General features: G+C 39.6%; 1 protein-coding gene across 8 annotated transcripts in view; it reads right to left on the bottom strand.

Moving 5' to 3' along the window:
• LOC118399437 (death-associated protein kinase 2-like) overlaps positions 1 to 15,163 on the bottom strand; it is a 34,570-nt gene extending 19,407 nt beyond the window's left edge. For 3 of the 8 annotated variants that reach the window (XM_052472097.1, XM_035795514.2, XM_035795515.2), the window contains exon 1: positions 14,914 to 15,163. The gene's annotated coding sequence lies outside the window, so the exon portion shown is untranslated. Of the gene's footprint in view, positions 1 to 5,622; positions 5,855 to 7,180; positions 7,199 to 10,505; positions 10,637 to 14,913 lie in introns of those variants that run through there. The other 5 variants (XM_035795511.2, XM_035795512.2, XM_035795513.2 and 2 more) reach the window with 3 other exon arrangements.
• Positions 15,164 to 16,351: the final 1,188 nt, after the last annotated feature.

The raw sequence follows: 16,351 nt of genomic DNA, 5'->3' as shown, positions 1-16,351 counted from the left end.
CTAACCATAAACATCAATGCCTTTCTTAAAATCAATACACAAGTGTATATTTTTAAACCTGCATATTTATTTAATATTGCCTGCGAACATGAATTTCTTTTAACTACGGCAATTGTCAATTATCTTGCGTTCTGTGCAACAGAGTCAAGGTATATGCAGCAGTGTGGGCCGCCTGGCTCTTTGCGAACTGTGTGAAGACTATTTCTTCCTAACAAAGACTTCGCCAAAAGGGGGATGATTTAACAAAAGTGCATTTGTAAAAATAAATAAAAAAGCACAATCGCTGCATGACTGTACCTAACCATAAACATCAATGGCTTTCTTCAAATCAATACACAGAAGTATATATTTGTAAACCTGCATATTTAGCTAAAAGAAATCCAGGTTAGCAGGCAATATTAACCAGGTGAAATTGTGTCACTTCTCTTGCGTTCATTGCACGCAGAGTCAGGGTATATGCAACAGTTTGGGCCGCCTGGCTCGTTGCGAACTAATTTGCCAGAATTTTACGTAATTATGACATAACATTGAAGGTTGTGCAATGTAACAGCAATATTTAGACTTAGGGATGCCACCCGTTAGATAAAATACGGAACGGTTCCGTATTTCACTGAAAGAATAAATGTTTTGTTTTCGAAATGATAGTTTCCGGATTCAACCATTTTAATTACCAAAGGCTTGTATTTCTGTGTGTTATTATGTTATAATTAAATCTATGATTTGATATTTGATACAGCAGTCTGACTGAGCGGTGGTAGGCAGCAGCAGGCTCGTAAACATTCATTCAAACAGCACTTTCGTGTGTTTTGCCAGTAGCTTTTCGCAATGCTTGGTTTTAAAAACCTTTATTTAACTTGTTCTTAACTCAGTTAAGAACAAATTCTTATTTTCAATGACGGCCTGTTCAGGGGCAGAACGACAGATTTGTACCTTGTCAGCTCAGGGATTTGAACTTGCAACCTTCCGGTTACTAGTCCAATGCTCTAACCACTAGGCTACCCTGCCGCCCCATTGAGCTGTTTATGACTTAAAGCCTATCAACTCCCAAGATTAGGCTGGTGTAACCGATGTGAAATGGCTAGCTAGTTAGCGGGGTGCGCGCTAATAGCGTTTCAAACGCCACTCGCTGTGAGACTTGGAGTAGTTGTTCCCCTAGTTGTTCCCCCCACGGCTTTTGCGGAGCGGTGGGTAACGATGCTTCGAAGGTGGCTGTTGTCGATGTGTGTTCCTGGTTCGAGCCCAGGAAGGGGCGAGGAGAGGAACGGAAGCTATACTGTTACACTGGCAATACTAAAGCTCCTATAAGAACATCCAATAGTCAAAGGTATATGAAATACAAATGGTATAGAGAGAAATAGTCCTATAATTCCTATAATAACTACAACCTAAAACTTCTTACCAGGGAATATTGAAGACTCATGTTAAAAGGAACCACCAGCTTTCATATGTTCTTATGTTCTGAGCAAGGAACGTAAACGTTAGCTTTTTTACATGGCACATATTGCACTTTTACTTTCTTCAACACTTTGTTTTTGCATTATTTAAACCAAATGTTTCATTATTTATTTGAGGCTAAATTGATTTTATTGATGTATTATATTAAGTTAAAATAAGTGTTCATTCAGTATTGTTGTAATTGTCATTATTTCAAATCATTATTTTGTTTTTTAAATAGGCCAATTAATTGGTATCAGCTTTTTTTGGTCCTCTAATAATTGGTATCGGCGTTGAAAAATCATATTCGGTCGACCTCTAGTTGGGACTGCTGTTGGGACAGCTTTATGTAGGCCCTAACAGTTTGAGGGCACCGTTTGTCACCGTTATAGTCCAATTAATGTATTGTTTAGTGTTGCGTTGTGTTGTGGCTTTGCTGGCATGCATCCCACATTTTTCATTTTTTTTGTCCCACCAAGATTTACATGCTAAAATCGCCATTGATCAAGACATTATCTCACATTTCTTTTAGACTAACATTTAGTTTTCAAACATGGCAATTTGTATTAACCTAGCTGTCTGTCTTGCCGACATTTGCAACATTGTTTCAATATTCAAATTCAATCTCGAACTGATGAGGAATAGAGGCAGGCAGCGTTTCTCAGCCAGTCGAAATCATGAATCAGCTGGCATAATTTTTATGGATATATGCAAAGAAATGTAAATTTAAAAAAGGTCAAATAAAACAAAGAACGGCTAGTTTGCAGTCTTTCCAGCTTCAGTTTGAAGTTATTGTGTTAGTTGTGTTGTTGGCTAGCTCCTCTGAACAACAGTGTCCTAACGAGAGAGAACTTTTTTTATGCCAGGTGAAATCGTGCCTCATTAGCTCATTGTTATGGATGTATCCAAATAAATGTCACAACAAAACAGGTTAAACAAATGCAGCTACTGTTGTAATTCTGTCTGCACTGGTTGATGTCACTGTAAGTTAGCCTTAGTTGGCTAGCTTACATTCAAGGGATAAGAACGTTACCAGCCAGTATGGCAATGGAACATTTAGAACAAACAGATACAGAACAAAAAGACTGAACGACTGGGTCCTGTCTCTGGCAACTGAACCAACAGAACGAACGACCAGCCGGCTTGGGTAGCAACCCTAGATTTGTTTAGGGACTATATCTTGTGGACGGATGAAATAGTATGGATAAATTCATCAAAATAATGTTTTTAATGAATATATGTCAATCATTATTTAAATATGTTGGTAACCCGTTGTATAAATGTGATAATGCCCTCGAAGCCGGTGTTTGGACTTAATCTCGTGCCTAAGAACACCCATGCCAATATATCCTCCAAACACCAGCTTCTCGGACATTATCACTTAATTAAATGGTATCAAACTACACAATTTATCTTTACCAGTGATAAAGACATGGATGTCTTGTGGTATGGTGGAGTATGCAAAATGGGTCAACTTCTAGCACCTCTATCTCGTAAATGTTTTGTCAGTTTTGACCACTTCTACTATGGGCAAATATGTATGGGAAGTTAAGTTCAAATCAAAAGGGGTGCAGTCAAAAAGTTATTGAAATCAAATGGAATTACCCATAAGCCTTTCTTAGCAGTGAACACGGAGGGACTGAAGAGTGAGACAGTGTTTAAATGTGCAAGTTCACAGAGTATTACTCTTTTGCCTCTACCCACCGTATGAAAACAAATGTGATTAAAATAACAGACTAAAACCCTCAGAAAGCCTCAAGTGTCAAAGTACATCAGTGCATGCATCAGTGAGTGTTTTTTCCCCCTTGGTTATGTAATGTGGCCCTTTTGAATATTTTCAATGGGGATTGGTGATCAGTTTTGAAAGGATTACTGATGTTAATTGCAGGGAAGAATTATCCTTGTCGGCGTCCAGTCGTGCCTAATATAGTGAACCAAATACAGAGAGGGTGAAAGAGAGTGAAATAGAGAAATGCTGACAATGAGAGAAAAGCATGTTGTCTCCAAAAACCAGCATCATAAAAACAGACAGACAGACAGACAGACAGACAGACAGACAGACAGACAGACAGACAGACAGACAGACAGCAAAATATGGTGTGAGGGAGGGAGGCAGAAAGAGACAGGGAAAGAAAGAGATTATGAGAGTGAGAGAAAGGGAGTGAGGACAAGAGGGGTCAACTTCAACAGTCTGCAATCATATAGAGGTTATGTACGTGCGCCGAATACAAGAGGGGTCAACTTCAACAGTCTGCAATCATATAGAGGTTATGTACGTGCGCCGAATACAACTGGTGTAAACTTAAATGTGTCTATTTGTGACAGCATGTGAGTGTTTGTGAGTCTTCCTGTATATATACTAACTACAGAACACAATAATATCTTTCACCCTCAGACTCTGTCTGACAGTTTTTATGTGCATGCCCCCTCCACTGCTAAAAATCATTCTCAAGAAGACATTCCCGAGACTCCCCTCATGATCCACCCCCAGCTTCCCACCCCAATACCATGAAGTCAACAACATAACAATATCCTGAGAACAACAGCGTTGATTCAAGAACCAGCTCCCCCACAACTCCAAAACCACCCCTTCCCCAAATAACACTGCAGTGGAACAATGGCCCTTGTCTATGAACGGTGCACTATGTCATCATGTCAAGAGGTCTGATAAGCGGCTAAAAGTGAGGCCTTGCTCCTAAATGTGGGCCAAAATAGACAGACAGACCCTGGCTTTACTGTCTTATCTAGGGCACTCTAATCTGAAGAGTAAGTGTGAAGAAGCGGTTGTTTATGGGTGCCACCAGCAAACTGGTGTCTTTGTGTATGCAAAATGTGTGTGTGCGCGTGCGTGCGCGTCTGGCTGACTAGGTGCCCCATAAAACAAAAAATGCCTTGTTATCATACATCTATCCTCACAAGAGATGAGTCAGAGATAGACAGTTCAGTTCTGAAGAAAATATGCCATCATCATGGAGTGTAGAGAGACTGATCTGTTCTGAGATAACTACTGCTCAACCCACTTGACTTCAGTGTGGGCACAAGCCATGGACCAGTACCACGTAAACAGAGTGTATTCTATTCTGCCAAGAGCAGGGATCAAATTTGCAACCTTCTGTACAACAACACACGCCAATCAAAACCCACTGTATTAGCCAACTGAGCAAAGAGACTAGTCTGGCACTCCATGAGCGACAATTGACGTTCAGCATGTCACCAATGTACTCCAGCTAACATGCTATGGGGCAGGAGTGTTTCACATTCGATTCACGTTTAGATGGTGCATTTGGTTGTTTCGGCTGCCAGAGCCAATTCACCTCTAAACAGAACATGTAAGGTCCTTGGACTATAAAGAGTAACATTAGGCTCATTTAATCCATTATTGGGCTACTGCAGACCCTGGCCACACTGGTGTGTCTAAGGGAATGTGATCTGTTCATTTTTCAACATTATGTTGAGTTTGGCCTTCCCCTGTGTGTGTTTGTGTGTAACTATAAAGTCGTTTACCAGCTAGTCATAGGATAAAGAACTACTAAATTGATCACCACATAAAGCAAAAGATTTAGAGAAGATTATGATCATGTGGACACCTCAATAATAATATATGAAAGCTGAATCGTTGGAATTTGGGAACTATGAAAGTCAATGGAGAGAAAGAGAAGTGAGGGTGCCTAAACGTTATGCAAAAAAATATATAATCAGAAACTCGGATGAACCAGTTATGAAAAACAATCCCATAATTTACTCTAGAATAAATGGTGTGTAACGTGCCCAACTTTCTCATTTACTATAGCAGAACACAACCCGAAAATAAATGTTCTATTCCAAAAGGTATTGCAGTTTTTCATCTAATTTAACTAGTCGGGAACGATCGAGAGGTTGCAGCAGTCGTGCGCAATGGCCTTTGAGAGAAAAGCGGGTGATGAGAGCGGCACATCGTTTATTATCATGAGGTTATAATTTATTGGGTCGCCTGGGTGGTTTACATACACATACACATACACACACACACACGTGTGTGTGTGTGTGTGTGTGTGTGTGTGTGTGTGTGTGTGTGTGTGTGTGTGTGTGTGTGTGTGTGTGTGTGTGTGTGTGTGTGTGTGTGTGTGTGTGTGTGTGTGTGTGTGTATATATAAGCATAAATCAGCGAAAACAAAATGCGTCGAAAAGATCGTCAGGAGAAACACTCACCCAACTGAATGCCTGACCAGGCTCTTTTGCAAACTGAAACAAATAAGTGTTTGTTCTTCTAATGCGTTGCAATGAATTTTTCCCGATGACAACTAGTTAACAAGTAGTAGGACAACTAGTCAACGACGTAGCAAACTCCCCTGTCCATGTGTAGATGAGCCTACAGTCAGAGTTCTTTACAGTTAACCGTGGAATGCGGAAAAGTTCATTTTATTTCTGCCCCTCCTTCGGGTTATACGTAACTTTGTTGGGAGTGCTTGCTTGCCTAGATGCAAACCCGCTATGACTAGGTTGTCACTAGTTACCACAGTCACAAAGCCAACATTGGCTATCATAACAATTAATGAAAACACAAAAATAGCTTTTTGATCTTAATTTAAGGTTAGGTTTTGGTATAAGCTAGCTGTGGGGGTAAGTTTAAAATCTTTTTTTTTAAGAAGATACATTTTAGAAATAGGCGGGGTTTGGCCATAATTATGAATTTGTAGCTGTGGTCTCCAATGATAACGCCACTACGGAGTTCATCATTGTAGTCATGACTTGCTCAAGGAAACAACACAGGCGCGCGCACACACACATATCATATACAAAATATATGGATTTTAAACTCGCACAATGAATATGTTATGATAACTACTGGAATGTGGTACTTGTACAATACAGACAACGCATTCCTATTCTATTAACAAACTAATCCGAGTCTGAAGTTTAGTTGTAAATTGTAACAGAGGGAGGAGATATCACGAACAATATCCCTAAGAAACATCAGAAGAACATCAGCTAGACAAAAATGAACAACGTTCAACCCTATGCAGCAGTGTTGTAGTACTCGAGACCGGTCTCGGTCTTTTATAGACATGATTGCGCAGTGGCGAACCTATCGGACATAGGTCTTCAGTGTGTGACGGGTTCGTGATTCTGAAAGGACAGCAACGGTAATACCAGCGCACTCGTGTAGGAGAGTGCACTTATTGGGCCAATGGTGTAGTGGAAGCTATGCAGGTATATACCGTATACACACTTTTCTTCCAGTGGGCATTGCGTATACTCACTTCTTAATCCCCACGGATGCTTATTAAAGTAGTGTAGTGGAGGTATACGATTATGTAGTACAATAGTGAAATCATACACAAAGTAGCCTACACAATCGCAAATCACGTGAAATGTGCTCGCTTGCGCGCTGCACACAGCCTAGTTTCAGCAGAATACAATATGTAGTCAGCAAACGCGCGCAGCTCAACTGGTTTTGGCATGGAGCCGGCAGGTAGGACATTTCAATGTATGATATCTACCAGTAAATTGTAACTAAGGCAACAATGAGTATGTAAACCAGGTACTGAAAAAGTTTGGTCCGAAGTCTTGGTTAGTTGGCTATTTGTGATGTGCAATTCAGTCATCATGAGCTGTTTGCATCAGGGGTATACTGTAGGCATGAGTGGACCTTCGATGACACAGGCACACCCACTGGGGAGCCAGGCCCTGCCAGGCCCACCCAATCAGATTGAGGAAAAACAAAACAATTCTACATTATTATTACAAAAAACACAGTTCCACTCACCAGCTGATGATCATTTGAAACAACCCTTTCCTTCAGCCAATGACCAAAAGCACACTCTTTGGCCTCATGGGTGGAATGTTATTAATATTTTTTATCATAAATAATAAAATAAAAAAATTCTGACATCTGGTGTTTCTATGTCAAACAGTTTTGTTATATCTCAGTCTTCTGCGATATATATTAAAATTGGGATGCAAAAAAAAACTAGTTGACATGGTACAGGTTTCTTTTTTTAAGCCCATAACCATGTGCGAGGTGTATACTTTTGTTTCAAAGTAGATTTGTTAAAGACTACCTATAATTCCACTGTGTGACCCTGATCTAGCCCACTGCAGTAAAAGGTTAACTTCTTGTTGAAAGTTATTCTTGAAAAGGGAGAAGCTAACAAATTAGCAACAACATCCTCTTCGATAACACCTGCTGCAGCTGCTGCAAACTAGTTTACAACAAAAGATAGCTAGCTAGACTGTGGGAAAACTACGGCTTGCTATTGCGAAATGACCTGTTTTAAAAAGAGAAAGAGTTTTGTAAAAATGGTCCCACCCATTACAAGTCAAAATGTGATTGGTTGATTCCACTGTCACTCTAAAATGCTGCCCTAATACAGTGGAATGGCAGATTCCTTCTTCCAAGCTTCTGATAGCCTAGCCAATGGCTGATTTAGCTAGCCCCAGAGGCAACCAAAGAAAAACCCTGATTGGATATTTTTTTATATTCAGTGTTAACCCTTTCCTTTCCAACAAAAACTGAAGAGATTAAATCAGAACATCATTGAAAATAACAATATAATTATAATTATTATTGTTATTATTATTATTTTATCCATCTTTAGCCCTTCTCTGAAGACGTAGAAGGCCCTCATTGTTCTCCACTGTGTTTGGGTTAATAATCATTTGTAGAGTGGCTCTATTTGTCCTCAGCATGCATTTTTTCACCATTCTGAATGTCAGAAAAATCCATATGTTTATCTGAAATATGAACACAGAAATACTGGACATTTTGAACTTTTGTTATGGTGGCAATTTGACACAGGAGGTACAGTGGGGCAAAAAAAGTATTTAGTCAGCCACCAATTGTGCAAGTTCTCCCACTTAAAAAGATGAGAGAGACCTGTAATTTTCATCATAGGTACACTTCAACTATGACAGACAAAATGAGAAAAAAAATCTGATCCGTGTAAAGGAAAGAATGAATGGGGCCATGTATCGTGAGATTTTGAGTGAAACCCTCCTTCCATCAGCAAGGGCATTGAAGATGAAACGTGGCTGGGTCTTTCAGCATGACAATGATCCCAAACACACCGCCCAGGCAACGAAGGAGTGGCTTCGTAAGGAGCATTTCAAGGTCCTGGAGTGGCCTAGCCAGTCTCCAGATCTCAAATCTTTGGAGGGAGTTGAAAGTCCGTGTTGCCCAGCAACAGCCCCAAAACATCACTGCTCTAGAGGAGATCTGCATGGAGGAATGGGCAAAAATACCAGCAACAGTGTGGGAAAACCTTGTGAAGACTTACAGAAAATGTTTGACGTCTGTCATTGCCAACAAAGGGTATATAACAAAGTATTGAGATAAACTTTTGTTATGACCAAATACTAATTTTCCACCAGCACAATTGGTGGCTGACTAAATACTTTTTTGCCCCACTGTGTATCATTTTGATGTTATCTTTAGATGCACTCACACCAGCAAAGTACACAGATCATTACATAATCAACATTTGTGAGCTTTAAGTCAAAACTATTCATTAAACATGAATAAGAATCCCCTCCACGGGTTTGCAGAATAAGACTGTAACATGACGTTAAATCATCGTCATGTTCAGCATTGTGCTTGTCTGACAAGGCTAGAATGAAGTACCCATACTGCCATACACAAAGTCAGACATGGTTTCAAGTAGAATTTAATATCTTTCAAATGTTTGAGCCTTCTTGGAGTGCCAGATGGGCGGGGTTTGCATTTTTGTGACTATTCTATTGGTCCCAATGTGCCAAGCAAGCTCAACAGTCTCTCAACAAAAGCTCAACAATTTCTCCTTGGGTTGCAGAGCATTTCCAGACCACTAAGGATTACATAGTACACTGATTACAGGAACTACTGAGACAATGATATACATGGTGAGATCAGATCCTTGGCCATGTCGTAAACTTTACAATCTTCTTATAGAGTAAAGACATCTTTCCGTAACGTTTGTGGTTGGAGTTTAGGCCTGTGATCAGTTTTTTTCTATTGCATTGGTGAAAATATGGATAACTAATTTAACAATATCAACATCGACAATCATTATCTATGAACATCACAGGCCAGGGGACTATTTGGCGTTGTTCACTAAGATGACCTAGCAGACAGTTTAACACCACAGTAGTATCTAATTGGGTTGGCAAGTACAGTCAAAGGTTTGGACACACCTACTCATTCTTGGGTTTTTCTTTATTTTTACTATTTTCTACATTGTAGAATAATAGTGAAGAATCACACCTCCTCCTCCATGCTTCATGATGAGAACCACACATGCGGAGGTCATCCGTTCACCTACTCTGCATCTCACAAAGACTCGGCAGTTGGAACCAAAAATATAAAATTTGGACTCATCCGACCAAAGGACAGATTTCCACCCGTCTAATGTCCATTGCTTGTGCTTCTTGGACCAAGCAAGTATCTTCTTCTCATTGGTGTCCTTTAGTAGTGGTTTCTTTGTAGCAATTCAACCATGAAGGCCTGATTCACACAGTCTCCTTTGAACAGGTGATGTTGAGATGTGTTGTTACTTGAACTCTGTGAAACATTTATTTGGGCTGCAATCTGAGGTGCAGTTAACTCTAATGAATTTATCCTCTGCAGCAGAGGTAACTCTGAGTCTTTCTTTCCTGTTGCGGTCCTCATGAGAGACAGTTTCATCATAGCGCTTGATGGTTTTTACGACTGCACTTGAAGAAACGTTCAAGGTTCTTGACATTTTTTGAATTGACTGACCTTCATGTCTTAAAGTAATGATGGACTATCGTTTTGTGGAGTGGCAGATGGCTTAAGTGACTACCCATCCGCATGCGGGAGCGTAATCATTGCCTGGCACTAATTAGCATAATGCAACGGACATAAATATTCCTAGAAAATATTCCTATTCATGAAAATCACAAATGAAATATAGTGAGCCACAGCTTAGCCTTTTGTTAATCACCCTGTCATCTCAGATTTTCAAAATATGCTTTACAGCCAAAGCTAAACAAGCATTTGTGTAAGTTTATCGATAGCCTAGCATAGCATTTTGTCCAGCTAGCAGCAGGTAACTTGGTCACGGAATTCAGAAAAGCAATCAAATTAAATCGTTTACCTTTGATGAGCTTCGGATGTTTTCACTCACGAGACTCCCAGGTAGATAGCAAATGTTCCTTTTTTTCCCAAAATATTATTTTTGTAGGCGAAATAGCTCCGTTTGTTCTTCACGTTTGGCTGAGAAATCGCCTGGAAATTGCAGTCACGAAAATATTCCAAATTAGCTCCATAATAATCGACAGAAACATGGCAAACGTTGTTTATAATCAATCCTCAAGGTGTTTTTCAATATCTATTCGATAATATATCCGTTACCACATGATTCCATATGTGTTATTACAAGAGTTTGATGTCTTCACTATTATTATACAATGCAGAAAATAGTTTGGTTTTTTTAAGAAAAAGAAAAACCCTTGAATGAGTAGGTGTTTCCAAACTTTTGACATACTGTATGAGGTGATGACTAATTGAGCCCAGCTGTCAGCTATGCCTCAACTTCACTACATTGGTGTCAGAAGTGGGATCTGTTATGATATGAGACATTATATATGCCAATAAAAAAGTTAATCCCGTTACTTTCAAACCTTACATTTTTGATAATCAAACATAATTGAATCTGTGAAGATGAAAGTCATCTGTAAGTAATCAACACGCCACTGTTTATTAAACAGTTAAGGTTTGGGGTTGGAGAAATGTTACCACTCTCAAATTCATAGACAGAGTTATGAATATAAGGACTGACCATCTATGACATCAACTTTGAATTTCTGGTTCTCATGAGGCATTTATAAGTTATATTATTAAATAATCAATGGGTATAGGTCTATATAAATAATTTAAAAGTAAAACAAGAAATGGATGTATCAATCGCAGATTTCCCCTTTAATTTATCCATACCCCAGTAGCCTACAGTACTGTATATCCATATTTCAATGTTGATAAAGGTTACAACTGAGCCATAGTCAGAGCCACTACACAGTGCATTGGTCAGTGTGATGTCATGTGAGTCAAGCCCCCTGGGAGCAGTGCAGAGAACTGTATGTTCAAATCAACAGCCTGGTCTCATAGACTAGACGTAACATAGTAAATGTAAATCCGGGACAATCAAATTAGTGTGATTTGTAATGTTTGGTATGGTTACATAAGGCAAAAGGTTAGTTAAGGCAAAAACAAAAGGTATAACATGAACATCTAGCAACCCAAAGGTTGCGGGTTCGAATCTCATCACGGACAACTTTAGCTAATTAACAACTTTTCAACTACTTACTACTTTTTTGCTACTATGCAACTACTTATTATGTTAGCTAACCCAAACCCTTTTAGCTAACCATTCCCATTCCCATAACCCTAACATTACCCCTTTAACCTGTTGAGTGTAGGGGGCAGTATTTTGATGTTTGGATGAAAAATGTACCCAAATGAAACTACCTATTTCTCAGGCCCAGAATCTAGAATATGCATATCAGGTTAGGATAGAAAATACTCTAAAGTTTCCAAAACTGTCAAACTATTGTCTGTGAGTATAACAGAACTGATATTGCAGGTGAAACCCTGAGGAAAATCCAACCCGGAAGTGCTGTTTTTCCTGAAAGCTCTCTGTTCCATTGCCTGCCTTCGCTCCATTTAAAAGGATATCAACCAGATTCCTTTCCCTATGGCTTCCCCATGGTGTGAACAGTCTTTAGACATCGTTTCAGGCTTTTATTTTGAGCGAGAAAGATTACATCGCATCATTGTATGGCTGGGTGCCAGCAGCGTTTTGCATGCACAACAGCTTGGATCAGACATTTTCTCCCTCTCTCCGATTGAAGAAGCTACAGTCCCGGTTGAAATATTATGAATTATACAGTGGGGCAAAAAAATATTTAGTCAGCCACCAATTGTGCAAGTTCTCCCACTTAAAAAGATGAGAGAGGCCTGTAATTTTCATCATAGGTACACTTCAACTATTACAGACAAAATGAGAGAAAAAAAATCCAGAAAATCACATTGTAGGATTTTTAATGAATGTATTTGCAAATTATGGTGGAAAATAAGTATTTGGTCACCTACAAACAAGCAAGATTTCTGGCTCTCACAGACCTGCAACTTCTTCTTTAAGAGGCTCCTCTGTCCTCCACTCGTTACCTGTATTAATGGCACCTGTTTGAACTTGTTATCAGTATAAAAGACACCTGTCCACAACCTCAAACAGTCACACTCCAAACTCCACTATGGCCAAGACCAAAGATCTGTCAAAGGACATCAGAAACAAAATTGTCGATCTGCACCAGGCTGGGAAGACTGAACCTGCAATAGGTAAGCAGCTTGGTTTGAAGAAATCAACTGTGGGAGCAATTATTAGGAAATGGAAGACATACAAGACCACTGATAATCTATCCTCGATCTGGGGCTCCACGCAAGATCTCACCCCGTGAGGTCAAAATGATCACAAGAACGGTGAGCAAAAATCCCAGAACCACACGGGGGGACGTAGTGAATGGCCTGCAGAGAGCTGGGACCAAAGTAACAAAGCTTACCATCAGTAACACACTACGCCGCCAGGGACTCAAATCCTGCAGTGCCAGACATGTCCCCCTGCTTAAGCCAGTACATGTCCAGGCCCGTCTGAAGTTTGCTAGAGAGCATTTGGATGATCCAGAAGAAGATTGGGAGAATGTCATATGTTCAGATGAAACCAAAATATAATTTTTTGGTAAAAACTCAACTCGTCGTGTTTGGAGGACAAAGAATGCTGAGTTGCATCCAAAGAACACCATACCTACTGTGAAGCATGGGGGTGGAAACATCATGCTTTGGGGCTGTTTTTCTGCAAAGGGACCAGGACGACTGATCCGTGTAAAGGAAAGAATGAATGGGGGCCATGTATTGTGAGATTTTGAGTGAAAATCTTTGGAGGGAGTTGAAAGTCCGTGTTGCCCAGCAACAGCCCCAAAACATCACTGCTCTAGAGGAGATATGCATGGAGGAATGGGCCAAAACACCAGCAACAGTGTGTGAAAAACTTGTGAAGAATTACAGAAAACATTTGACCTCTGTCATTGCCAACAAAGGGTATATAACAAAGTATTGAGATAAACTTTTGTTATTGACCAAATACTTATTTTCCACCATAATTTGCAAATAAATTTATTAAAAATCCTATAATGTGATTTTCTGGATTTTTATTCCTCATTTTGTCTGTCATAGTTGAAGTGTACCTATGATGAAAATTACAGGCCTCTCTCGTCTTTTTAAGTGGGAGAACTTGCACAATTGGTGGCTGACTAAATACTTTTTTGCCCCACTGTATATTGTAAAAACAAACTGAGGATTGATTATAAAAAACGTTTGACATGTTTCTACGTACTTTACGGATACTTTTTGGAATTTTTGTCTGCCTGGTCGTGATTGCTCGAGCCTGTGGATTTCTGAACATAACGCGCCAATCACATGGAGGTATTTTGGATATAAAAATAATTTATTGTGTATCTGGGAGTCTCGTGAGTGCAAACATCCGAAGATCATCAAAGGTAAGCGATTAATTTTATTGCTTTTCTGACTTTCGTGACCAATCTACTTGGCTGCTAGCTGTTTGTAACGTTTTGTCTACTGAGAGAGATGTCCTTACATAAACGCTTGGTATGCTTTCGTCGAAAAAGCTTTTTTGAAATCTGACATGCCAGGTGGATTAACAACAAGCTAAACTGTGTTTTGCAATATTGCACTTGTGTTTTCATGAAAATTAAATATTTGTAGTAATTTAATTTGAATTTGGCACTCTGCAATTCAGCGGATGTTGACAAAAAGCATCCCGCTAACGGGATGGGTGCATCAAGAAGTGAACCTAACTCCTAACCTTAACACCTAAACCCTAACCCCTAGCCTAGCTAACGTTAGCATTAGCCAAAACAAATAATAATTTGTTACATATCATATGTTTTGCCAATTCTTAACATATTGTATGTTTTGCAAATTCATATAATAAGAATGATAATTTGTAACATATATCAAATTCTTAACACATCATACGAAATGGATGATGGACGTCCACAAATTAATACATACCATAACAAACATAATACACCACACTAAATGGAGTATCTCGGATTAATTTACAGAATAACATGAAATGTTCTGAGACCAGGTTGCAATCAGAGCTCACGATGCTCTTTGCTCCAGTGCACACAAGCACCCAATTTCCATTACTTCGAATTAGTACCACTACACACAACACAACCAGATTTTCATTCGGGTATCACATAAAAATATCTAGGATAGAGCATTTGATTATACAGTAGCCTATACATTATGAATATAAAAGCCCTCCCGCTCTCTCTCTCTCACTCACTCACTCACTCACACACACACACACACACACACACATTGCAGGGAGAGAATAGCATGTCATACAAAACACGACCACCGGTATTTACAACTGTGTGAATTTAATTCTACAATACACCCACCTGGATAAAAATAAATACCTGCAAAATATTGGTATCCTTTTCTCGGAATGTAGCCTATTATAGGCGTTCAGGCAACGCTGTTTCGTTTGATAGCATTCAGGCAGCGTTGTTTCGTTTGAGTTTCGACATACCACAGCAATGCAACATTGTCTGATACCCCCGCTATCGTTCTGCTTTTCTGTATGTGTAAATAACTATACCGTCGTTTTACGCACCAAAGGCGGCTATGGAAAGAGCTCACCTGTTTTCGAAACTGTCCGCGTGGCTGCGCACGAAGACGTCACGAATCGTGCCAGTCCAACAGAGGTCCGGAATAGAGGCACGAAACGGCTGTCTCAAACAAGACAATCGTTGAAAAAGTGTGAGGTTTGTATATATTATATTGAGTTGCACAGGCATGCTATGCCATTCGAAAAAACGAAACCGACAACCACACTTCCTAGATATGAAGCAACTTGTCAAGTCGCCATATGGTCCATTATGTTTCAATGATCCTATGCTATAACACACAACGATGGTGAGATATTGTCAGCCTGTGTGTGTGTGGTGGCACCCTATGGTATGGCTATATACACACTAATTCATTGAAATGAGATCAACGACATTCATGGATTGATGAAGATGATAATTAATCATGACGATGATGGTATGCAATTGGCCTTTGATCGTTTGTTACAAGATGTCATGTTTTTATTGTGGCACGTGTGCTGTATCATCCCCAAAACATTATTTTAGGATGTGTTTGGTTCTTGCGCCGCTCTGTGGAATTAAAATTGAACTGTTATTTATAAGTAGCCGAATCCTACTGTAGTTCTGCCCTAATCCTTTCTCTTTACCTTTCACATTGGAATAACCACAAGTCTATGGCCTAATACTCCGATAAATACAAATTATTAAAACAAATTGCATGGAATACACCTGATTTAATAAATGTAGCAAATTGTTATTATGATTATTGTTTTTATACAGTAATACACAGTAAGTATACATACAAGGATGGAACAGAACAGTTGTGGACATAATATAAGCTCTTAGAAAAAAAACTGCTCTAAATGTTTCATAATTAGTAAGTGCCATGTCACATGACAAGTTGAGACAATGGCAGCTATAGTGTAACTTACTTGGTTATTTGTAGGTGGAAGGAAGTGGAAAGAAATGTCACAGAATGCAGTACAGTAACTGAGACAGAGAGAGTGGTGTGTGTGTGTGTGTGCGTGTGTGTGTGTGTGTGTGTGTGTGTGTGTGTGTGTGTGTGTGTGTGTGTGTGTGTGTGTGTGTGTGTGTGTGTGTGTGTGTGTGTGTGTGTGTGTGTGTGTGTGTGTGTGTGTGTGTGTGTGTGTGTGTGTGTGTCTGTGCCTGTGCCTGTGCCTGTGCCTGCAGGTTTGTTTATGTGAAATATGTATTTGTGTGTTTTGAGAGAGAGAGATGAAGAGATGTTTTGAGGTATGGGGAGACA

The sequence above is a fragment of the Oncorhynchus keta genome, chromosome 20, assembly GCF_023373465.1.
Source record: "Oncorhynchus keta strain PuntledgeMale-10-30-2019 chromosome 20, Oket_V2, whole genome shotgun sequence".
Taxonomy (NCBI): Eukaryota; Metazoa; Chordata; class Actinopteri; order Salmoniformes; family Salmonidae; genus Oncorhynchus; species Oncorhynchus keta.
This window is presented reverse-complemented; position numbering and strand designations above follow the sequence as displayed.